Source organism: Dromiciops gliroides, chromosome 2 (assembly GCF_019393635.1).
Source record: "Dromiciops gliroides isolate mDroGli1 chromosome 2, mDroGli1.pri, whole genome shotgun sequence".
Classification (NCBI taxonomy): Eukaryota; Metazoa; Chordata; class Mammalia; order Microbiotheria; family Microbiotheriidae; genus Dromiciops; species Dromiciops gliroides.
Genome location: NC_057862.1, coordinates 449,870,704 through 449,895,410, shown reverse-complemented (window position 1 = coordinate 449,895,410; position 24,707 = coordinate 449,870,704). Strand labels below are relative to the sequence as shown.

At 41.1% G+C, this 24,707-nt stretch overlaps 1 pseudogene; it reads left to right on the top strand.

Annotated features, from left to right (window-relative positions):
• Positions 1-4,401: 4,401 nt before the first annotated feature.
• LOC122739102 lies at positions 4,402-24,445 on the top strand (annotated as a pseudogene).
• The last annotated feature ends 262 nt before the right edge of the window (positions 24,446-24,707 follow it).

Here is a 24,707-nt window from a genome sequence, read left to right as displayed (position 1 = left end):
GAAACTGTTAATTCTCTTTTCATTATTTTCTTGTATCATAATTTCTTTTCCCAATTCTCTCTCTTTCACTCTCTCTCTTTATCTCTCCTTCTGTCCCTCCCTCCTTCCTCCCATTCCCCTCTTTCTTATTTGATTTTTTAAATCCTTTTTGAACTCTTCCAGGAATTCTTGTTGGTTTTTTGACTGATTTACATGTTTTTTCTGAGGCTTTGCTTGTATCTGTTTTGACATTGATGTCTTCTGAATTTGTGTCTTGATCTTCCCTGTCACCATGGTAGATTTTTATGGTAAGGATCTTTTTTTTTGTTGTTTGCTCATTTTCCCATCCTATTTCTTGACTTTTAACTTAATGTTAAAGTTGGAATCTGCTGTTGAGGTGGAGGGGGCACTCTTCCGAGATTCAGGTTTTTTGTGCTGCTATTTTCAGGATTAGTCCTGGAGGTTCTGGGTACTTACAAAGTGGCATGATCCAAGGAGAGGTGTGGTCAGTGCTCTTCTGGCTTGTGGTCAGGTCTTTACTCAGGCAGAGACCTTGTTCTTCTATAGCTACAAGTGTTAGGGCTTTTCTTGGCCCTGGACTGTGACCAGATCCTCTCCTCTCTTCTGGCTATAAGCGCTAGTGCCCCTCTTTGCCCTGAAACTGCGACTTGGAACTGAGTATGGGCAATACAAGAGGGTCCTGCACCTAGTGGCAGAAATGGGTCCCCTATAATCTTTCTGACCAGTTGTCCAAATCCCTTACTGTCTCTGGGCTGAGAGTTTCTGAAGCTGCTTCTGCTGCTATTGCAGCTGCCTCCAAGGCCTGCTGCTAGAATTGACCCTGCATGCCCTTCAGGTTGGCCCCCACCCCAGTGTCACAGACCTCTCCTGCCAATTTCCTAAGGTGGCTTGGGCTGGAAAAATACCTCACCCCTACCTTTTGTTGACTCTGCTACTCCAGAATTTGATTTAAGGCATTGTTTTAAAGTTGTTTGTAGGGGAATATTGGAAGAGTTCAGTCAAGTTGCTGTCTGAACTCCACCATTGTGTTCTGATGCGAGACAGTAGATTTCCAACAATACATGGCTGAGTGAGTGGCAGAGGAAGGATTTGAACCTAAGTGCCCTGACTCCAAATCCCAATAAACCAGGGCTTCTCACACAGATCCACCAAAGGTGCATTCTAGGACCTGGACTTGTGGTGTAGCATTGACACTCTATGTTTATAGAGTCATTTCCAGCTCACCCATTTGGCGACATGTCCAGGTTTAAAGCAGGCAGGAGCCACTGAGATCCATAGTCTGCTGAAGCTGCTGCCATTAGCTGAGGGATTGGGAGAGCCAGCTCCTTTGTTAGGCTAGACCTCTGCTTGAAAACAGTCTTGAACTTTTAAAGGAGCATGACTTAAATCCTGGGGTATATGTAGTCTCTTGTGTTGATTTGGGAGTTCTTTAAAATTTGGTTGGACATAGAAGAAATGTACCCTTTTCTAGAAGTGTTGAGGGTGAGGGGTTTTTTTTTGGGGGGGGGTAGTTATGGTACATAATGAGCAAGGCCAAGGTCATTGGTTCAGACTGACTGTCTTTATTAGTTTCTGCCTCCTCTATTACCACACCACATCTTTAGGGCTCCTTCCCTGCCTGGCCCAGACTTTCTCCTCCAGTGGCTTCTCAGTCTTAATTCAAATAAACAACACTATCTTCTAGTGATATAGCATTTGAAGATTTTCATTACATTTCCCCATCTTATTATCTCCATGTCTTTTCACTAGTTGAAAGATCACTGGATTTGAAGTCAGAAAACATGGATTTAGTCTCCAGCTCTGGTCCTTCCCAGCTGTGTGACCCTGGACAAGTCATTAACTTTCTTTGGACCTTAGTTTCCATATCTACAAGTTGAGGAGTTTGGACTTGACGGGAGGTTCTAGCTCTAAATACTAGGAAGCTTGGGAGGTGAAAATATCTTGATGGGGTAAGATTGTGTGTGGGAATAAAGAGGAGATTTCATAGGATAATTAGACAGAGATGGAAGGGGACCTGAGAATGCATTGAATTCAACCTCCTTGTTTTATGGGTGAAGAAGTAGAGGACCAGAGAGGGGAAGTTACTTGCTCAGAGTCATGTAGCTGGGAAGTACCTCAAAGGGCGTTTGAACCTATGTCTTCCCAAGTCCCAGTTCAGCTATCTCTGATCCCACATAACTTGATAACATTTCATGCTTTTCAAAGTGCTGTCACATATGTGGCAGCATTCCATTCTCCCAACAACTCAGTGAAGTTGGCAGGACAGATAATATTGATATTAATTATTGACATTTATTATTTATCATCCCAGGTGCCTCATAATGTCTCAGATCATTTAATATTAAACAGGGTTTTGTGGAGATTGAGTGAAATGTCTGTGAAAGTACTTTGAAGATGGTAAAACCTGCATATCTTCAGGGGTTATGGTTGGTAAAGAAATTCAGTGGGGAAACATGTTCCAGTGCAGTGCGACTGGCCATAGGTCACTTCCCCTTCCTGTGACTTCAATTTCCTCCTCATCAAGATGGTATAGTAATTTTGCCACACTTAATTGACAGGGTGGTAAATCATACATGTGAAGCTATTTTTCAAACTATAAAAGCTGGATAAAGATAAGTAACTATTAGTATTCTCATCTGACAGATGGGAAAGCTGAGGCCTAGACCAAAGTCACGAATCTAGTTGGTGGCATAACCAGGACTAGACTTTAGGCCTCAACTCCCATCTGTCAATTAATTCAATAGATATTTACTAAGTACTCGCTGAGGAAAGTCCTTTGTAGACCTTAAAATGCTAGATAAATGTGAGTTATTATTATGGGGCTCTGGAGGAGACACAAAGTTAGATAAAACAGTACATTTTCACTATAACATATTGCTCCCTGAATGCTAACATAATGACAGAATGTCGCAACTGGAAAGGACCCAAGAGATCACCTAAATCAACCTCCTTATTTCACCCCTGAGGAAACTGAGGCCCAGAGAGGGAAAGTGATTTTTAAAAAGTAACACAGTTAATCAATGTCAGAAAGAGTGTCCAATGTCTGACTCCAAGTCCAGTAATCTTTATATTTTACCGTAATGCCTTTCTGTCATATCCTAAATTCTCCAATAAATGTTTATTGTTTTGTTGAATTGGGCATCTCCATTAATTTATTCATTAATTCAGCAAGCATTTATTAAATGCCTACTATGTGTCATCCTTGTCCTAAGGATACCAAGAAAAAAACCCCCACCAAACAATTCTTTTCCTCAAGGAGCTTTCCATTTGACTGTAAAGGCAGGTCCTCAGATAATTAAGTACAACAATTATACAATGTAAATAGAGGACTCAGTGGATAGAGTGCTAATCCTGAAGTCAGGAAGATTCATCTTACTGAGTTCAAATCCAGCCTCAGACACTAGCTGTGTGATCCTGGGCAAGTTACTCAATCCTGTTTGCCTCAGTTTCTTCATCTGTAAAATGAGCTGGAGAAGGAAATGGCAAACCACTCCAGTATCTTTACCAAGAAAACCCCAAATGGGGAGAGTCAGACACGACTGATATGGCCAATCAACAACAAATACAGAAGTTGGGTGTGGTAGTACACCTGGGTCATCTTGGCTCCTGGGGAGGCTGAGTTGGTGAATCATGTGAGTTTAGGAATTCTGAGCCTCAGTGGGTATCAGGTTGCCTATGGTGGAATAAAGCAGCCCAGGTTGGGAGCAGAGTGGGTCAAAGTGGCCATGGCAATCAATAGTGAGATTGGGCTATGAGCAGCACTTGTGCTTCCATCTTATTTCAGATAGGAAGAACCAGTCCTTTAAAAAAAAAAAAGACCCACATAAATTGGAAGTGATAGAGTGATATTTAGAGCAGGTGGAGAACTAGGAGAATCAGGAAAGGCCTCATGTAGGTGACCCTGGAGCTGAGTCTAAAGAAAGCTAGGTATTGTAAGGTAGAGCTGTGGAGGGAGTGAATTCCAGGAATGGAGGACAGTCTATACAAAGATGTAATCTAAAATGAATAGTTAGTTAACAGGCCATTTTGGCTTCTGTGGACAGTAGTGGAGGGGAATAAGGCTCACTAAGCTTCCAAAGGAAGGGTGGAGCCAGGTTGTGAAGGACTTTTTTTTTTTTTGGTAAGGCAATTTGGTGTTAAGTGACTTGCCCAGGGTCACACAGCCAATAAGTGTTAAGTGTCTGAGATCGGATTTGAACTCAGGTACTCCTGAATCCAGGGCCAGTGCTTTATCCACTGTGCCACCTAGCTGCCCCTGTGAAGGACTTTTAATGACAAACAGAAAATTTTGTATTTTATCCTTGAGACAGTAGGGAGCCACTGACATTTCTTTCCTTGAGCTGGGGAGTGATATGGTCAGATCTAGGCTTTAGGAATGTCCATTTGTCAGCTCCGCAGACGATGGAAAGGAGGGAAAAGAAACTGCAGGCTGGAAGACCAATTAGGAAGCTGTGGCAGTGGTTCAGGTAAGAAGCTCTGAAGGCCTGAATTAAGGTGATCACCTTGTGAGTGGAGAGGAGTGGATGGAAGTGAGAGATGTGGAGGTAGAATGGAAAAAAACCTGGTAGCTAATTGGCTGTAGGAGGTGAGGGAGAGGATGACTCCAAGGTTGCAGACCTAGGTGTAGATACAGCACCAGAGTCTCTCCAGGACTCTGTTTATTCTCTCTGTTTTCTTTTAATTCCTTTTAAGTGATGTGATATTGTCCACTTGTAAAATGATCAGTTTAGGCAAGCTAGCAAAAAGAAAACAAGGCAGGGAAAAGGAGGAGAGGAACTTCCTTGTTTCCCAGAGCCTCCCATTTTCATAATGACAAGTTACAGCATCAGCTAAGTCCTGCGGCTTCACTTTTGCAAATCTTTTATTTTAGATTTTGTGCCGCTAATACAGGGCCAATGTTTCCTAGGTAACCAACATGCCTGGTGCAGGCTGTACCACATCTTAATGTTAAAACAATTAGAAATCTAATTTGGGCCCCTTCACTTTTTTTTTTCCTAAAAGGTCTTTGTATCATTTTAAACATTTAATTAAAAATTGTGATTGGGATACCCATCCAGGGTGTATACAGCATGTACTGCTTTGTATACGTTGGGGAACAGCCACCATCCCCCAGCATATCATTCCTCAATAATAAAAATGCATTTCTAAAAGCTCTGTAAGAAACAAGTCATTCAGTTCACAGAGGACATGACAAATCAATTACATCCATGGGTGGGTCCCTGAGGACTTCTAGCCATCTGCTGGTAATGAGCTTAAAACTCAGTGCTAGGTGTGAAGAAAAAAACGGAAAAAAAAAAACGCACGTAGGCAGGGTAGCCAGGCCAAGTTTCTGGGATGCAGGAAAAGGGGTGTCTTCAGGACAGGCTAGCTACTTAATAATGTGCTTCACATCTCTTGCCTGGACTTTTGGAATCGCTTATTAACCTGCCTCTTGGTTTCCAGACTTTTCCCCATCTAGTTCATCTAATCACTGCTTTCTGATATGAGCCTCCCCTATCTCAAATCCCTTCAATGACTCCCTGTTTCTGACCCATCCTTATTTGGAGAAAGTTCAAATTCCTAAGCCTGATGTTTAAGTCTGCCCACAATGAAAATGTTTTAGCTCACATTTCTGTTGCCCTCCCAAGTTTACAAAGCACTTTTCTTGCAACGGTTCTTTGAGGTAACTAGGACAAGTATTAGACCCATTTTACAGATGAGGAAGATGCAGCCCAGAGGTGAGCTGACTTGTCTTTGATCAAACAGCTAATTGAATTCAATTACCACGGATCTTTCCACTGTACAACATAGTGGGCCAAAAGTTACAATGTTTTCATAACTTTTTGAAAATTATTTTTTCTTGATTTTTCACACAAAATGTAAATTCATTTCCTATATATACTGTACATGATACTATAGTCTTGTAAATTAAAGACAAAAGGTAGAGTTATTAAATATTGAAACCCCTTTTTGGCTTTTGGCTTTCGGCCCTGTATGTTGAGCATCTTGTCTATAGCTGGTAAGTGGCAAATGCTGGGATACAGAAACGTATATATGTTGTGCTGTGAAAGTGGGTAGACCCCTTTCCTTCTCTGACCGTCATTTCATTCTATGATCTAAAATGTAGCTCATTATCTTTCTTTATGAGCCCTCCCCTTGTCCTGTCTTTCATATTACTCAGGGGACCAACATCTTCCCAGTCATCTCAGCTCATGATCTAGGTATCATCCTAGACTCCTCACACTCTCTCTCACCCCACCCCCCAAACCTAGCATCCAATCTGTTGACAAGGCTTGGGGATTTTGCCTTTCTAACATGGCTTAATTTTGCCTTTGTAGCATTTTACTCCCTATTCTCTTTTCTGATACTGCCACTGCCCCAGTGTAAAGTCCTAATCACCTCAGGCCCAACTCTTGCAATAGCTGCTGGTGGGTCTCCCTGCCCATTCCAGTCCAGTCTCCATTCAGCTGTCATATTGGTCTCCCTAAACTAGAGATTGGACCACGTCACTCCACAAAATCGTGTTTATTATTCAATAAACTGCAATGGTTCCCTATCCCCTCCCGGATCAAATGTAACATCTTCTGCTTGGCCTTCAAAGCCCCTTTTAACCTGGCCCCCTTCTACCATTATAGTCTTGCAGTCTTTACTCCCTTCCCACCCCATCCTTGTCCTCCCCTCTCGCTCTGACATCCAGTGATGTCAGTCTCCTGGCTATTCCTGGAAGAAGACTTCGTCTCTCGATTCTGAGCATTTTCTGTGGCTATTCCTTTCCTCATACTTGAACTACCTGCCCTTCTCATCCCCACCTTCCACCTTCCCTGGCTTCCTTCAGGTCCCACCTTGTGTAAGAAACCTTTCCTGATTCCTTTTAATGCTGATGCCTTCCCTCTGTTGCTTATCTCCAATTTACTCTGTGTATATTTCATTTGTACATAGTCGTTTGCATGTTGTTTCCCCCATTAGATTGTGAGCTCCTTGAGAGCAGGGACTTCTGCATTTCTTTGTATCCACAGCTCTTAGCATTGTGGCCTGGCACAAAGTAGGCAGTTAATAAATGTTTTTTGACTTGACTTGCTCCTTGAGGGAAGGGACTATTGTGTTTTTTTTCTTTCTCCTTCCATCTCCAGAGCCCATCACAGTGCCTGGGATATAGTTGGCACTGAATAAATCCTTGCTGATTGATTACTGATTGCCTGTAGTACCTAGAACATAGTAAATACTTCAAAAATGCTTGTCGAATTGAATCAAATCCAATGTTAAATAAAGGGATTGGACCAGATCATCTGTGTCCCTTCCTCATCTCTCACCACCCCGCCCTCCGCCATCCCCCGGGTTCTGTGTTGTTCCAACTCTGACATTCTATTTTCTAAAGTCTTCTAAATATAAATTTAGAAATCTGTGATCCTCATGCAGGTTGAAATGGGTGCTCTCTCCACATTTGACATCAAGTTGTGTAGGTCCAAAAGGGAAAGCTGCCCAAGGCCTGCTTCCAGGTTCAGAGGACTAAACGATCAAGGACATAAGAAAGAAATCAGAGAGCAAGATTCATGATCTCTCTAGCTGTGCATGCTCACATGCCTGTGTGTATATGTATGAGTGAGGTATATATATATGCATGTGTGTTTACACGTGTGTGCTTGCAGTTGTGCCATATTTATTCTTTTTTTTACTTTCTGGATTCTGGAAATCACCCTCGCTAGGAGAGCTGTTTTGCAAAACCATCTACTTTCCCCGTAGAGCCCACAAGTGCTTTTGAAAGAGACCCAGACTCTGGAGTATATGCATAGCTAGAGAACATTTATAGGCAAAGCAATTTCCTGCCTGGTTGTCCTCAGCATTCCCATTGCTATTACAGGAAGTATTTATGCTTGAATAAGAATGTTCTCTCCTGGTGTCAACTCTTTGGCTTTGCCCTGGGTTTGCATCCCTCTGGTTCCATTCCTAAGATATAATAACTGAAAATTGTGCAGCCTTTTATGGTTACAAAGAGCTTAGCATGCATCTTTCTCGTTGAATTACCCATAACTAACCTGTGAGATAGGTAAGGCAGATATTATTGTAGGCATCTTTCAGATGTGGATAGGAGTATGGAGGAGGTTAAGTGTTTTACTGAATGTCACACCCAATGTAATCTGATCCAACAAATAATTATTAAGCACCTACTCTTTGCAAGGTACTACATTGTCCTGGGTGCTAGGACTGCAAGGACAAAAATGAAATCCCTACCCTCAAAGAGCTCACATTTCACTTTGGAGACAGAACATGGACACAGGTCAGTAAAGGGAAAATAATTTTAGGAGGGTAAGCACAGTAATGACTTCCTATAGAAGGTAACATCTGAACTGAGCCCTCAAGGAGAAGCCAAGGACACTCATGGCTAACAATTAGCAGGGTTGGGCTTGGAATCCCTACTCTTCTGACTAGTGCTCTTTCTACCAATATAGATATGGCCCAATATTAAATGCAATAGAAAAACCAAGCTATTCTTTCTTTCTTTCTTTTTTTTTTTAAGTGAGGCAATTGGGGTTAAGTGACTTGCCCAGGGTCACACAGCTAGTAAGTGTTAAGTGTCTGAGGCTGGATTTGAACTCAAGTACTCCTGACGCCAGGGCCGGTGCTCTATCCACTGCGCCACCTAGCTGCCCCTATTCTTTCTTTTTTAATAGTATTTTTTTCCCAATTACATGTCAAGACAATTTTTAGCATTCATTTTTACAAGATTTTGAGTTCCAAATTTTTCTCCCTCTCTCTCCTCCCCTCTTCCGAAAATGGTAGGCAATTTGATATAGGTTATACATGTGCTTTCATGTAAAACATATTTCCATATTAGTAACAGTCATGAAAGAACCAGTTCAAAAGGGAAAAACACAAAAAAGAATAAAGTAAGTGAAAAAAGTATTCTTCAATCTGCATTCAGAGTCCATCAATCTTTATCTGAATGTGGATAGTATTTTTCTTCATGAGTCCTTTGCTCTTGTCAAGGATTATTGTGTTGCTGAGAAGATCTGAATCATTCATAGTTGATCATCACACAATGTTGCTGATAGTGTGTACAATGTTTCTCTGGTTCTGCTCATTTCACTTTGCATCACTTTGTACGTCTTTCCAGATTTTTCTGAAATCTGCCTATTCATTTTTTCTTTATTGCATAATAGTATTCCATTACATTCATATACCACAGCTTATTCAGCCATCCCCCAATTGATGGGCATCCAAGCATTTCTTAAAATACCATTAGCTAACATTTCTGTAGCTCATATACTACTTGCCTTTCAACAATAGAGTCAGTGTGGTACAGACAGGTATGTGCTGGAGCCAGCTCATAACAGCACCAGAGAGAGCTGATTGGTAAAATTTCATTGTGAACATTACACCTGGGAAATCAGCAAATGCTACAGATCAGAGTCTGATTTATTGTTTTGTTGAAGAAAATTGTAGGGAAAGTGTTAATAATGCAGATTAAATGTAAAAGTGTATTATTATTTCTCCTTCCATAGAGCTGGTTGTTAAACATTTACTAGCACACCCATAGGTACAGTGGAAAGAATAATAGCTTTGGAGTCAGAAAAGCTGGTTTCAAATTCCACACCATGTGTGACCTTAAGCAAATTACTTAATCTTGGCCTCAGTTTCTTTACCTGTAAAATGAGGAGGTTGGAGTAGATGACCTCAAAGATCTCTTCTAGCTTTAAGTCTATGAACCTATAAATTCCATTAATTCCATTAATTCTAGGAGATAATGAGAGTGTCATCTCCATTCTACTGATGAGGAAACTTAGACTGAAAGAAGAAATGATTTCCCTACAATCCCACAATTAATGGATATTGGAGGAATATTATCTCTCTTTTTTTATACAAAAGCCTAAAAAAGTGTTAAAATTGCTTATCTAATTTTCTTTCTTTTTGCCCTTAGACAAGAGAAGATGTAGATGGTAGGAGGGTGTGACTCATAAAAGACTTGAGGATGGGCAGAGAGGAAGTGAGGAGAACAAAGTAAATCATTGCCTGTTGTTGGGATGGTCTCAAGAATCAGGAGACCTGAGATCTAGTCCGAGCTCTAGCCCACCCAGCTGTATGTACTTGGGTAAAAACCTCCCCTTCCCTCAGCTTTCATTTCCCTTTTTTGTAAAATGAGGGAGTGGGACTAGTAGGTTGCCAAGACCTCTTCCAGCTTTTATGTTCTGTGAATCTGCTTTAAACCCTCAAATCTAACCAGTCGGTTTTGGTCAGAGGCCAAGGATCTCATGGTGAAACCATTGCCAATGAAATGGGACACAGATGTTCTGTCCTTTTGTGGGAGACACTGTCATAATTCATATTGGTAATAAATTAGAGGATGCTTGATCCCTACAAAAGAACACAACTGTCTTTCAGCCACAGGAACACTCTTCTCCCTGCTTCTAATAAGGTCTGAAGCTTTGTGTTGGGAATTTGGAACACAAAGGCCTAGGTTCTTCTTGGGGTAAAAGATGCCTCTTTACTCTGTCCCTCTGAGTCTTTTGGGAAGAACAGAGTCAAAAAATCTCAGAATCTCCAAGTTGAAAGGGATTTGAGAGAATATCTAGTTCAGCTTGCACATGTGCAGATATTCCCTTCTTCCTTCCATTTCCCCATCAAAAAGTCATCCAGAGGGGCAGCTAGGTGGTACAGTGGATAAAGCACTGGCCCTGGATTCAGGAGGACCTGAGTTCAAATCCAGCCTCAGGCACTTGACACGTACTAGCTGTGTGACCCTGGGCAAGTCACTTAACCCTCATTGCCCCACCCCTCCCCCAAAGTCATCCAGAACCATTCTGGAGAGCAATTTGGAATTATGCCCAAAGGGCTATAAAGCTGTGCATACCCTTTGACCCAGCAATACCACTTTTGGGTCTGTTTCCCAAAGAGATCATTAAAAAGGGAAAAGGACCCACATGTACAAAAATATTTATAGCTGCTCTTTTTGTGGTGGCAAGGTGCCCATCAATTGGGGAATGGCTGAACAAGTTGTGGTATATGAATGTAATGGAATGTAATGGAATTCTATTGTGCTGTAGGAAACAATGAGCAGGAGGAGTTCAGAGAAACCTGGAAGGACTTGCATGAACTGATGATGAATGAGATAAGCAGAACCAGAAGAACATTAATCACAGTATCATCAACAATATGTGTTGATCAACTATGATAGACTAGATTTTTCTCACTAATCCAACAGTACAAGAAAGTTCCAAAGGACTCATGATGGAAAAGGCTCTCCAAATCCAGAAAAAAAAGAACTGTGGAATATGGATGCTGATTAGACCATACTATTTCTTTTGTTTTTGGTGCTGTTGTTTTTCTTTTCTGAGATTTTTCCTTTTTGCTCTGATTCTTCTTATAACATGACAAATGCAGAAATATGTTTAATGTTGTTTTATATATATATATATATATATATATATATAAAACCTACATCAGATTATCTGCTGTCTAGGGGAGGGGAGAGGGAGGGGAGGGAGAGGAAGGAGGGAGAAAAATTTGAAATTGAAAATCTCATATAAACAAATGTTGAAAACTATCTCTACATGTAACAGGAAAATAATAAAATACTTTTATTTTTAAAAAAAAGTCATCCAGACTTGGCTTGAAGAATTCCAGAAACAAGGGACTCTAGGGAGACACAAGGCAGCCCATTCTATTCTGGGATTTCTCTGATTCTCCCTTATGTTGAATTGGAATTTGTCTCTTTACAGTTTTAACCTATTGTTCCTAGTTTGGTCTTTGGGGACCAAGCAGAATAAGTCTAATTGTTCTTCTACATGACAATGGTTCAAGGCCTTGAAGACACTTGTCAGGTCGTCGTAAATCTCCTCTTCTTCAGATCAAACAAACTCATTCTACTGTCACTCAAATGCACATGTGCATGCACACACATACACATGCACACACACCCATGTCTACTTTCTGTAAAAATATACTCACCTCTGGAAAAGAACTCACATGTTTTTTAATAGAACTGTGATCAGAATATGTAAGAAAGTCAATGAAGAATGATAATATATGCAACCGAACTTGCCTATAAAACTTAGGAAAACAATTAAATAACCAAGTCTCAAATTGGCCAGGATCCCAGTGCTAATGCAGAGATATGCCTCATGGCACTTGTCAAGAGAGACATGGACCTCAAGAGGTCAGAATGTGTTTTTGGACATGCTATAAATACTTTAAGAGAATAATCTTGGGGTTGGGAGAGCAGAGACACATAGCTATCAGTTTTCAGGGAGAAGGTGAAAGAGGCAGCGAGCACTGGATTTGTATTCAGTCCAAATTTTTCTTTTGTTACTACTTATGTGGACCTGGGCAAGTCTCTGGAACTCAGTTTCCTCAACTGTAAAAGGGTAGAATTACAATTGGGGTTCAGCAAACTACAGGTACTCCCCCCCTCCACTTTTTGTGACTAAAACAAGATAAGAATTTTTTCATTTTAAAATAGTTTCATTTTATTTTAAACTGTAAAAACCATTCTGAGCTAGTGGGCCAGCAGTTGACCAGATTTGGCCCTCAAGTCATAGTGTGCCAATTCCTTGGTCTAGATGGTCTATAACGTCCTTTCTAGCTCTGGCCCCATGACTCTATGATCATTATCATGGTCAGCAAACACTGATCACCTCCTGTGGTCTGGGCAAAGACTTGTCCTAGATACAGGGTCTACAGAGAAGTAGCACAAAGTCCCTGCCCTCAAGAATCTCTAAGTCTGGGGCAGCTAGGTGGCGCAGTGGATAGAGCACTGGCCCTGGAGTCAGGAGTACCTGAGTTCAAATCCCGCCTCAGACATTTAACACTTACTAGCTGTGTGACCCTGGGCAAGTCACTTAACCTCAATTGCCTCACTAAAAAATTAAAAAAAAAAAAAAAGAATCTCTAAGTCTAGTTGAAGACAGCACAACAAGACACAAAGACATTCTTCTCTTCCTTTCTTCATCTCCCCCAATCTCCAAAACGAGGCAACATTTGAGAGGTGATAAATATAAACACTAGGTGCTGGGGTTCAGGAAAGTAGAGTCTCAAGTGTTATCAGAAGAAAAGAAACACTCTTGGGCATCAGATCTAACTCTCCATCACTTTTGCCATATGCCTTTTTTAACTGGCTGATTAGCAACACTGACTTTAAGAGGCATCATGGATTAGTAAAAACATTAGTCTTACAGTGAAGAAACATCTGTTGATGTGTCCATATTTAAGTGTTTCCCTTGGTTTCCCTTCCTTCCTTCCTTCCTTCCTTCGTTCCTTCCTTCCTTCGTTCCTTCCTTCCTTCCTTCCTTCCTTCCTTCCTTCCTTCCTTCGTTCCTTCCTTCGTTCCTTCCTTCCTTCGTTCCTTCCTTCCTTCCTTTGTTCCTTCCTTCGTTCCTTCGTTCCTTCGTTCCTTCCTTCCTTCCTTCGTTCCTTCCTTCCTTCGTTCCTTCGTTCCTTCCTTCCTTCCTTCCTTCCTTCCTTCCTTCCTTCCTTCCTTCCTTCCTTCCTTCCTTCCTTCCTATATTCTTCCCTCCCTCCCTTCTTTCTTTCCCCTCCTTCATTCCTTTGTTCTTTCTTCCTCCCCTCCCTGCACCCCAGCCCCCACCTGGGCTAGGCTTTGATACTTAATGATTGTGATGGTGGACAGGTCATTTCAGATTTTCCATTTTTCCATCTGTAAAATGGAATAGCAATACTTAAAATTCTAGATTAATGTGAGTTGCTATTACTATCTTCTTAGTAGTGGGGCATGGCAAATTTTATATAGTAATATATGGGTGAATACTTTCTTGAATGGTCTTTTGGATTTTATTTTTCAAAAGAAAAAATCAGTAAGAGCAAATGGAATTTTATTTTCAAATCTATAATTCTCTATCTTTGAGTTTTCTTAAATATTTTTGGATGGGGTCTCTTCCTCTTTTCTCCTTTCCTTTGTACCCCTCCTCTCCCTTTTCATTCTCTTCCCTTTCCATTCTTTTTCTCCCCTCCCCTACTCATGAACTCCAAGTCCTCCAGACATAATGTTAATTATATGGTTTTCTAAGTTACTATGTGACCTACAGGGATCCCTATGGATGTATTGTGGCCCTGTTTCTATCTGAGTTTGATACCACAGCCTGAGACTATCCTCTTTTCCTCTTTGTGAAACTAGGGTTCCATAGCAATGTCTGATCTCCCTCTTAGCATGGGAGTCAGTGGGACTTGGGTTCTAGACCTGTCTATGCAGCAAGTTGTAAGGGTCACCTTAGAAAAAAGTAACTTTTCCTCTCTAGGTCTTAGTTTCCTCCTCAGTAAAAGATGGCCCCAGATAATCTTCCTTTATGGGTACAAGGAGAGATAAGTCCAGGTCTCTACTAGTGGACCTAATAGACACTCCACTTGGCATCTACTTCTCTGCCCGATTTCAACTCCAAAGAGCAAGATGCCCCTTTTAGCTTCAGTGTTCTATATTCTGAGGTCCTTCCAGCTCTGACATTCTATTATTCTGTGACTTTCCTGCTATTCCATGGTTATCCTTTAGTCAGACACTTTCTAGACATTGTGGAGTAGCTTTGAGGACCCAGTTGCTCCGATATATCTAATGGAGGTAATAATACATCTAGTACCTTGCTCAAAGGGTTGTTGAGAGGATCAAACAGAATAATTTATGTAAAGATTTTTGTTGGCCTTAAAATACCATATAAATGTCAAGAAAACAATTACTACAGCAATGGAAATGGAAAAAAAAAACAGCTACACACATGAATCAGAAATGAATGTAGCAAAAGTGTAAAGATTAAGCATTTACTGGAATGAAGAATATGAGAGAACTCCCCCAATCTACCCCTTTGTAGAGGTAAGAGGTTTATAGGCATTGCACATTATACATATTTTCTGACTTTTTCAATGTATTTATCTATCTATCCATCCATTCATTTATTTGTTTGTTTTTATTCATTCATTCATTCATTTATTTGTTTATTTTTTATGGAGCAATGGGGGTTAAGTGACTTGCCCAGGGTCACAAAGCTAGTAAGTGTCAAGTGTTAGAGGTTGAATTTGAACTCAGGTCCTCCTGAATCCGGGTCCGGTGCTTTAACCATTGCACCACCTAGCTGCCCCTTTTTCAACTTATTGATTTGGTGTATGGAGTTTCTCCTCATCTTTTTCTTTTTTTTTCTTTAAAAATATTACTTGTTCTATGGGATGGCTTTCTGGGAGGGGCAAAGGGAAGGACACTGGGGGATAATATGATTTAAAAAAGACATCAATAACAACTTTTTTTAATGTCAGTTCTTACTGTAAGATCTTGATTCTAGACCTCTGATCCTGATTAGTCCCATGGGAAGTTGCTATTGTATAGGTTTTTATGATCAACCAGCATTAATTTGAGAACTTGCAATTAGATTGCCATTTGCTAAAATGAGTGTGTGATTTAAATCAGCCTTGGCTCTTCATTCAGACAGGATTTTATTGGCCCCTCCATAAATGTAGCCATTTCCTGCCTGGCCTCTCCAGACCGAGGTCTCTTGGATGACAGCAGAGACTTACTCAACTCAAATGTAAAGGATAATAGGAATCCCTCTGAGAGATGAAGGGAAAAGTCCTAACTCCTTTACCTGGAATTCAGGTTCCTTTTAATGATGATGATGAACACCACCACCACCACAACAAAAACCATAATATTGGCTAACATTTATATAATAACACTTTAAAGTTTGCAGGTTTTACTTATTTGATCCTCACAGCAACCCTGTGAGCAAGATGTTATAATTATATTCATTTTACAGATGAGGATACTGATGTTGAGAGAGGTTAAATGACTGGCCAGGGTCGTATAATTACTCTGAGGTAGGATTTGAATTCTTTTTCTTTTCTTCTTCTTCTTCTTTTTTTTTTTTTTGGGTGGGGCAATGAGGGTTAAGTGACTTGCCCTGGGTCACACAGCTAGTAAGTGTCAAGTGTCTGAAACTTGATTTGAACTCAGGTCCTCCTGAATCCAGGGCTGGTTCTTTATCCACTGCACCATCTAGCTGCCCCAGGATTTGAATTCTTGAAGTTTTTCTTCACTGCATGTCTGACACATTGTTCACTATACCACCTACTTTTTTCCCTTGTTACACCCATAAAGGAACTGATGCATCATTTGTACTATTGATATAATATCTTCTCAATGCCGTTTATACTGTTATGCCCCCATTGACTTTCTCATGTCTTTGCCTTAGTCAGAAAGAAACAGAATCTGCAATTAGAAGGGACCTTATCTGGGGCAGCTAGGTGGCGCAGTGGATAGAGCACCGGCCTTCGAGTCAGGTGTACCTGAGTTCAAATCCGGCCTCAGACACTTAACACTTACTAGCTGTGTGACCCGGGGCAAGTCACTTAACCCCAAATGCCTCACCCCCCCCCCAAAAAAAAAAGAAGGGACCTTATCTAGTCCTTGAATGCCTATACTCTTCCCTATATGTACCTGGACAGGAATCTGCCCTATGGCATCTCTGACAAAAGTTATCCAGTCTATGCTTGAAGACCTTTAGAAGAAAAGGCGGCCAATATACCTCATTCATCTCTGGAAAATTTTAAGTTGTTCTTTACATCAGCCTAGAATCTGCCTTATAGCTACTTTCCACCATTGCTCCTGGATCTATCCTCCAAGGCCAAGCAGAAGCCTAATACTCTTCCACAAAACAGGCATTTGGATATTCCAATACAAGCACCAAATCCTGCTCCTGCCACCTCCCTCACCTGAAGTCTGTTCTTCTCTAGGCTAAATAGCTCCAATTGCATCAACTGATCCTTCAGTGAAACAGTATCTGATATTGTCAACGTCCTGCCAGCTATCCTCAGGACATTCTGCACTCGGTCAATTTTCTTCCTAAATTGTGGCACTTAGAAACAAACACCATATTCTGGACCTGTTCTCACCAAGGCTTAGGATAGTGGGAACTCTCTTCCAGATAGTCTACTGTTGTTATTATTTGTTGTTGAGCCATTTCCATCACGTCTGACTCTTGTGACCCCATCTGGGATTTTCTGGGCAAAGATACTAGAGTGGTTTGCCATTGCCTTCTCCAGCTCATTTTGCAGATGAGGAAAATGAGACAAACAGGGTTTGCCTAGGGTCACCCAGCTAGAAAGTGTCTAAGACTGGATTTGAACTCATGAAGAGGAGCCTTCCAGACTCCAGGCCTGGCACTCTACTACACTGCATAGCTGCCCTAAAAATTATTATTGTTTATGATTAATTATTACCACTGTTAATGTTAATTGCTAATCGGGGCAGCTAGGTGGCGCAGTGGATAGAGCACTGGCCCTGGATTCAGGAGTACCTGAGTTCAAATACGACCTCAGACACTTAACACTTACTAGCTGTGTGACCCTGGGCAAGTCACTTAACCCCAATTGCCTCACTAAAAAATTAAAAAAAAAATTAAAATGTTAATTGCTAATTTAGCAATCCACAAACATTTATTAAACACCTGTATGCTAGGCACTGTACTAGATACTGGGCATACAAGTTCAAAACAATTAAACAACCCAAACTCCTAAGGAGCTTCTGTCCTGTCAGAGGTGGGGACAAAAAGAACAAGAATATATAGAGAAAATACAAGGTGGTTAGAGAGGGAGGGCACTAGCACTTGAAAGGAGGGGGAAAGGTTGCATGCAGAAACCTAACATTTATCTAGTGCTTTAAAGTTTGCAGACTGTTTCATGTATAGTATCTCCTTTCATCTTAACAACAACCCTGGAAGGGAAATGCTATTATTATCTTGAACAGACTAGGAAACTGAGGCTGAGAGGAGTGAATTGGCCTACCCATGGTCATACAGCTGACAAATCTGAGACTGAATTTAGGTGTTCCTGACTCCAAATTCAGTGTTTTATCCACTGCGCAACTCCAGATTGTATTGGCTTTTGAAATTTGAAATTTGAGGGATAACGGGTCCTTCTCCTCCAGCCCTTTGCTTATTCCAATCCTATCCATCCTTGAGGCTCCTACATGAAGACTTCCTTGACCTTGGGATGGCCCAGCTGAAAGTGACCCCTCCTATACCTGAGCTCTCCTGGCAATGATTGATTTATACTCCTTTTGCACTTTTCCAATCCAATCCAATCTAATCCAATAAATGAGTATTAAGTATTTACTATGTGCCAGGTACTGTGCTGAGTGGTGAGGATATAATTAATAAAAAGAGAGACAGTCCCTGCCCTCCAGGAGCTTATAATCTAATGGGGAGAGACAACACTCTAAAGGAGAGGGGAGGGGGGACCACAAAGGAGTATCTTGTTCCTTGGAGATTAAACCAGAAAAAGCAGCAGGTGGGGTAAACTGAGTCCAGTTTCTGCCCTCTATAAAGGAAGGTACGGGGAGAATTTTGATAGTGCACTCTCTAGCCTTCCAATCAGAGGAAAGAAGGGCAAGAGCAGTGGTGTTGCTTAGAGGTGGTTGGTTAGCAGTATGGAGATGAGATTAGAAGTGATGAGTTTATCTTGGGAGGGGCATCATCTTCTATGGAATTGAAACCCTGCAGAGCAGCAAATGCAAAACGGAGTGAGTATCCACCATGAAACCTAGCCTTGTCCCTCATAGTACCCATAAAGGAACTGATGCTCCATACCATACTGCCTAGTTGCTAATGGCCAATGCTTGTTACCTTTTCATACTCCTCTCCCAACTAAACTGTAAAGCCCTTTGAATAATAACTCCCATATCGATGGCATTTTAAAGTTTACAAAGCACTTTCTTTACAATAACCTTGTGGCTAGGTGATACATGTAATGCACTCTTTTTTTTTTTTTTTTTGGTGAGGTAATTGGGGTTAAGTGACTTTCCCAGGGTCACACAGCTAGTAAGTGTTAAGTGTCTGAGGCCAGATTTGAACTCAGGTCCTCCTGAATCCAGGGCTGGTGTTCTATCCACTGTGCCACCTAGCTGCCCCTCACTCATTTTTTAGATTAGAAAACTGAGGGATAGAATTTGGAACTCAAAACTTAAAAAAAAATGTTTAAGAATTGTTTTAACATGTAATTGGAGAAAATTTAAAATGAGAAAAAAAATTGTATACGGAAACATGTATTGTCAGCAAACTCTAGAGAAAGACAACAGATTTTGGTGGCTAAGGGAACCTAATCCTCTTTTTCATAGGTTCAGTGTAACAGCCTTTGCATTTTTTACTTTTGTACTATGTTCTAGGAACATGGTGCCCATGAAAGTTGAGGATTGATTGTAGTTCCAGTGTATCTCTTGTCTGGTAGATTCACAAATATTTTATACATTATATAGTTATCTTAAGTGGAATTTCTTAATCATCTCTGTGGATTTTGATCTTGCCAGGGCCAGACATTGTCTTCTATATGTTCTGCATATCCCTTAAGGGTTTCAAAATTTCCTGCTAGCTCTCTGGATGAGGTCAGATAAGACTTCTGGTCCCTTTGACTTGTGAGAAAATAATTATTAACAATAGATTTCTTGGGGGGACCCAGAGATCAATTCCTCAATCCTTTCTCTGCCTCACTCCAGAAAGTCTGATTCACCTTGAGATCTGGGACAAACCCAAGGAAACAAAAGAAATGGAGAAAGACTCTCTTGTCTAGCTCCGGGAAGAACCACACCTAGATAATGAATGGACTTTGCCTTAAGCAACTTAAGTGAGGTTCTTTTGCATTCTTTTCCCAGATGTCCTCTGTAGAGTTCATTTTAATGTGGACCACCTTCAAATCATGTCAACCAATGGAAATGAATGATGCTAACTAATTAGCTTTAATCAATGTATAATGATTCACCTCTATTAAAAGAGGATATAAACCCTTGGGAGATGCTATTAGGCCCTGTTTGGGTTTTAGAGACTCTCTTTGCTCTTTGGCTTCTAGGACTTCTGGGTCTTTGAGTGCTTTTTTTCCTGCTCCAGCTATCTGGCATGCTGAAGCTCTCTACCTTTATTATCACACGGCCAGAGACCATGAGAAATTAGGGAGACACATGGTCTTTACTCTGGTATATAATTTTAATAAATTAAAATATGCTTACCCCAAACTGATATCAATAGCAATAGTAATTATTTTTTAAAACAGACTGAAGGATTGCTACTGGGATAGATACCATATATCACAGAATGCTAGAGCTAGAAGAGACGTTAGAGACCAACCACCTCAGTCCCCTCATTGTTTCATTATTGAAAACTGGGTCTCTCTATCTTGCCCAGTCTGGAAGTGCAAAGGTTACTCAGGTGTACTGTCCCACTCTGATCAGGAAGAGGAACTTTGACCTGTTCTGTTTCTGTCCTGGGCTGGTCCCCCCACACCCCAGACCCTCACCCGGATACACACATATCGATGCCAAACTTAGTTTGGACACCCAATTGGCTTAACCTGCTGAAACTCAGAACTCTTGAGCTCAAGAACGCTTCAGTCTCCCTGTGGCAGGGATTATAGATATGTGGTAACATGGTCATCCCCTTTCCTAAATTTATTGAAGATAAAGCTGAGGCCCAGAGAATTAAAATTACTTGTTCAGGGTCACACATTGAGCAGCAAGGTTGGGACTTGAATCCACATCCATGAAGAGTAGTTAGAGGGGCAGGTACCTCGTAAGGGTAGATAAAATTGAACCGACCCTCCCCCCTTTTAGGAGCTGATATTTTAGGAGGAGAGAAGATTGGGACACAACATTAAGGAGTAAACTGCACTTACAGTTGTAAGAGAACCAAGAGCACAGGATTATGGGAGTTTCTGGAAGGAGACATTGCTTTCAGGGCTTGGGAGTATCAGGAAACAGTAATAACTCTTATTTCTCTAATTTTAAGGTTTGCAGAGGTCTACAATGCAAGTATTGCTATTCTTTTTTTTTTTTTTTTGGATGAGGGAAAGTCAGACTTTAAGTGATTTGTCCAGGGTCACAGACACCAAAGCTGGCTCTGGGTCCCATGATTTTTCCAGACACCACTTGAAGCTGGATGGGTTTAAGGATTTTGACTGCTGTGGTTTTTATGTGTGCCAATTCTCTGTATTTGTTTTTGTTTTCTTTCTGACAGTGACTGATGATTGACTACCTGCAATGGGCCAGGGTTAGAATGGGGAAAGAAGAAAGAAGAGCTCTTGCTCTAGTTGAGGATGGGTAAAACAGCCTGCTGTGTTAGGAAAAGCACTGGAACCCAAAGCGGGAGACTAGAATCTGGGTTTTATTGTGGGTGTGCTAGTAAATGTTTAATCACTGGCTCTCAGGGTTGATGGAACTTCAGAAATCAGCTAGTTGAACTTCCCCATTTTTCAGAAAAGGAAACTAACAGTGCAGGGAAAGGAGAAGACTTGCCCAAGGTCATGTGGGTACTAAAGATGTAACAGAGCTAAGATTTGAACTCAAGTCCTCTAACTTCAGATACATTTCTACTTCTGCCATGTTGCTAATGGGAGATCATGGATTTGTTAGTGGTGACAGGGAAAGTCAGTACTGGTTTTAGGCCCAATATCAATAGCCACAAGACTGGGATCCTTTTATGGCTTTCCTCAGTCTTAGGGAGTTTTACAGTTGGAAACCCCAAGGAAAAAGAGCAGCTAATTTTTCCTGTTTTAGCTTCCCTCTCTGCAGTATCTCCTCTGAGCAGATGAGATCTGACAGCTTGTCTTGTTCATCAGCTGGAAGCAAGACCCCAGCATGACCATGCCTCATCTCCCTGAGCTCAGGTGTTCCTGGACACACGTACTGGAGTTTCCTTCCTGCCCCAGCAAACTAAGCTGTTCTCAAGGGCTGTAGCCAGGGAGGGAGGCTGGTTCAGTCATTAAATGCTCAGCTGCCCGGCAGGCGACTTGGTGATGAGGCGTTCAGTTTACACCGAGGTCAAACTACAATGTTAATTCTGGGGCAAGTCAGCTCACGGATTTTGTTTTTTTAATGTTAACCAGGTGCAGACTCTGGGAGGCAGCGGCTGGACTGTCTAATGGGAGCACAGTTGCAGGAATTCCAATGAACCTGACTCCCTTTGGCCTGCACTTACATGTTCCAAACATCCCAGTTCCCATAGTGGGAAGCTAAGAGGAGTTCGAAGCCATCCCATTGCTGGAAACGGTTTCCACTTCAAAAAGAACAATTTGGCCCTTGAAGCCTCTTCTGAGCATGTATATGGCCTGAGACATTGATGAATGCAAGAAGGTTTTTACGAATCTGGTCTGCTGTCCTACACAGACCAAATGTTTGGCAGATCAAGTGGGCCTAGAGAGTGGTATAGGACACTCCTGGGGAGGAAACTCCCTCTACCCAACAGTAGTCTTAGAAAGTTGCCTAGAGCTCTCAGGTTAAGTGACTTATCCAGGGTCACCCAGTCAATATGTGTCAGAGGATGTATTCGAACCTATGTCTTCCTGCCTTTGAGGCCAGCTCTCCTATATACAAATCACGTTGCTTCTGACAGACCAAGTATCATAGGGAAAGAGTATATTTGAGGAGAAAGAAAACATGACTGGGAATCATTGAATTCTGGAGCTAGAAGGGGGCACAGAACATAGATAACTGATGTTCAGTAAAGTAAACAAACCAAGAAAATGACACACCCAAGACTCACAGTGAGAAATAATGTAAAGAAAATGCCACAGGACATCAGAACTCCTATTGATACAAAGAACAATCAGCTCCAGGGGACTGATGATGAACCATTTTTTTCTATAGAGAGTTAGTGGATTTCAGGTTCATAGAATGAGGCTTATGGTGTCATCGCTGATCTGTCTATCAGTTTGTTTTGTTTAACTGTATTTTATTACAAGGGAGGATTCCATGAGAGAGGAATGGGAAACTCATGTCAGTCTCCTATAAACTCCAGTGGCTCCCTATCACCTCCAGGAGCAAATACAAACTCCTTTTGGCATTTAAAGCTCTTCATAACCTAGTCCCTTCCTGCCTTTCCATTCTTCTTACACCTTACTCCCCCAACACTTGTTCTGATTCAGTCTCTGGGCTGTTCCACCAATAAGACACTTCATCTCTCCACTCGGGACATTATCTCTTAAAGTCTTCCATATATGGAACATGCTCCCTTCTCATCTCTGCCTACTGAATTCTCTGGCTTCCTTTGAGTCCCAACTAAAATCCCATCATCTAAAGAAAACCTCCTCAATTCTAGTTCTTCCCCCCCCCCACCTTGTTTTTGGTCATTTTTATCCTGTCTATAGCTTGTTTGTATGTTTTTTGTTGTCTTCCCCATTAGACAGTGAGCTCCTTGAGGGCAGGCACTGTCTTTTGCCTCTTTTTGTCACCCCCAGTGCTTAACATAGTAAGTAGCATGTGGTAGGTGCTTGATAAATATTGATTGATCGATTAATTCAAATGCTAGCAGTGTTTTTTTCCATAAAAGCAACAAAAATTTGTTTTTGAAACTCAAACATCAGAGCAGAAGAGGACCTTAACAATCATCTAGTCCAACCACCTCATTTTATAGAATAAAAATTGATGTTTGGAGTATAAATATTCCTTGTCAGGGCTCAGGGACCTAGCAAAGTCACAGGGGACATGACCAGTTCTCATGGGGATAAATTGATCATTTGCCTTCCTAGCATCTGGGGGTTTCTTGCTAGAGAATTTCTAACCAAAGAAACTGATTTGTTTGTCAGTGATTTTAGCTTCACTTTCATATACAAATGAGCAGAGATCAGACAATCATTCCAAGAAAACTCCTTTTTGTCCACGTACGTGCCATGAGGCATAGGGGAAAGATCACTGGATTCAGAATTAAGAGGAAAACTAGGGAGACTAGCAAACAATACATTTACACACTAGAGTTGACCCAAACAAACCAAAAGGTAAAATGTCTACTTGTGCCTTCTTTGTACAAACATGCTGTGAAGAACATAAGAAATAAATCCTGTAGTTCTTGTTAGCTTTGCAGAATTTTCAAAGAAACCTCCAGAAAGATAGAAGCAAATATCTGAGAAGGAAAAATCCAAGTTTGATGAAATGGCAAAGGCTGATAATTTTTTTTTTTTGCAGGGCAATGAGGGTTAAGTGACTTGCCCAGGGTCACACAGCTAGTAAGTGTCAAGTGTCTGAGGCCAAATTTGAACTCAGGTCCTCCTGACTCCAGGGCTGGTGCTTTATCCACTGTAGCACCTAGCTGCCCCAAAGGCTGACAAATTGTGACATGATTGGTATATGAAGGATTATGGACCAACTAAAGGAGACAGGAAAAAAACGATCCTACTGCACCCTCATTTGGCTTCTCCCTGTTCTAGTCAGTATTTCACCCTGAGGGGGGAAAAATCTATAAGCCCTGGCATATGCACTGGGGATGGATAGCAAACAAACAAACAAAAGAAGCTTGGTAAGATGTGGAATAATCTGCATGATAATAAAAAGCAGCCCTACAACAATAAGGCAGCAAAGGTATAAGAAAAATATGAAAAAGCTGTTGCTGATTTTAAGGCTAAAGGAAAGTTTGATAGTGCAAAAGGAACAGCTGAAGCTTCCCCAAAACAGGACGATGAAAATGAATAAGATGATGAACACAACTGTATATTATTTGTCTTTTAAACACTAGAGAGTAGGGGAAACCCTAAATTAATTACATTTATTGATACAGTATCAGCTACACTTGTAGCATTCAATTTTTAAAACTGAAAATAGGTGCTCTAGATATTTTGCCTGGTTTATGGAACATGGATATAGATGTTATGGGCACAGTGAAACCGTTGTACAAAATTGTACCTGTTTCCAAATGTTTTAAAAAAGAAAAGGAAATGTAGTGTTTTCCTCTTGCTATGAATGTTGCTGTTGCTATCACAGAGCATTTACA